We start from the raw sequence: 1688 nt of genomic DNA, 5'->3' as shown, positions 1-1688 counted from the left end.
ACCCTTTCCTCTGAACATTAATATTATTTGTCAGATACTTTTTAGTAATAAGAAATAACAAATGCTAAAGATTATGTGTACAGACAGTTACATTAAATATGAAGCTATATGCTACAATATAATTTACAAACTAGAAAAACACTTGACAATTAAAAAAAAACTGCCTTTAACATATTTAAGAACTCAAAAGCTTATATGTAAAAAATAATGGTTAATTCTAACGAAAAAAATACTTTGGATAGGAACAATAAGCAGGCACTAGAAATGAGAACTTTAACAAATAAACATCTAGAATGCATTTGTAATGCATTAGGTTTGACATACGCACATATACATGCGTACTGAGATGTGCAGATGAGCTCAAACGTCACTCGAATCCGCAGCTTCAAATAAATTATCCGCCCCTGTATATTTCTCTGATTTAGCTAACTGCACCCGATCTTCCTATTGCAGTTATTCTATTCTAATTCTAAGTTTTGCATGATGATATGATGAATGGATGGTTCATTTTAACAGCTGATCTGATCACACACACATATATACGCTTAATAACTCGTGCTTTTAAAACAAATCCACGCTGAAAAGAATAACGTTAACTGACATCTGGACGTGACTCTCCGCAATCTCTGATGAAATCGGTCAGGTTTTCTCTATATTAGAGCTGTTCTGAACTTACTATATGAACGCATACTGGATCCTTGGACTAAAAGGGGTTCACCAGTATAAGAAATTTCAGATGGTAAAATTCTGTCTCTTTTCATTTTTAAGGTATTATTTTAGTTGTAATGTACTGAATAAAATTAGTAATCAATAATAATTGTTATTTTACCACTCGCCTCCCGGACGGAGCGGGCAGGGTAACGTTAACGTAAACAGTGCATCAACATCAGCAACCAGCTACGTCGTTAACGTCAGTCCTCTCATCGAGTGTTACAGAGAAAGCAATGAATATCTTAACTTTGTCTTTCTGATGGTTCAAGTCTCTTGCAAGGTCCCCAATTCTTTCAGCCACTGTATTTCTTGACAAGCTAATACTGGCAAAAGCCTGTTTTTTTTCTCAGGACACACAAGCTCCGCTGCCTTTACCATACACGCGAGTGCTTGCCACACATCTCTTCAGTTAGCCGACGTCTTCGAAATTTGAATGCGCTTTAGAATGCGCGTGCGTGTTAGCGGTTCCTGCTGAAGCGCAATAGAAGCAAAATGAAATTATCAATAAAAAAATAAAAATGAATAAAACTAAAGACGATATTGCCGCGAATACTCGTACATAGACTTTATTTAATACTACAACTACTACTACTAATGATGATAATAAAAAAAGATTTAATATGAAATATTATTGTTCAAAGCATTCCGCGGGCCGTATTGGACGACTTAGTGGGCCGTACTCGGCCCGCGGGCCGCATGTTTGACACCCCTGTCCAAGATCAAATGACACATCCAAGATCAAATCATCGCGCTAACTATGAGCTCGCTATTCCGGTTCTCCGAACGCACCTGTTGTTGATGATTAGTTTAGCTGGATGAAGTTATTTGAGATCACTGGGTGGCTTAAAAGGGGCTACGTATCGATAGTAGAAACATTGATCGGCAACGCTTTGATTGGTCGGCGAACATGACGAAGGAGCGCGCTCAGTATTTTTCTGCAGCAGAGCAAGAATTCTTGATTGAGGGATTTCAGGAGT

The sequence above is a fragment of the Garra rufa genome, chromosome 3 (assembly GCF_049309525.1).
Source record: "Garra rufa chromosome 3, GarRuf1.0, whole genome shotgun sequence".
Classification (NCBI taxonomy): Eukaryota; Metazoa; Chordata; class Actinopteri; order Cypriniformes; family Cyprinidae; genus Garra; species Garra rufa.
This window is presented reverse-complemented; position numbering follows the sequence as displayed.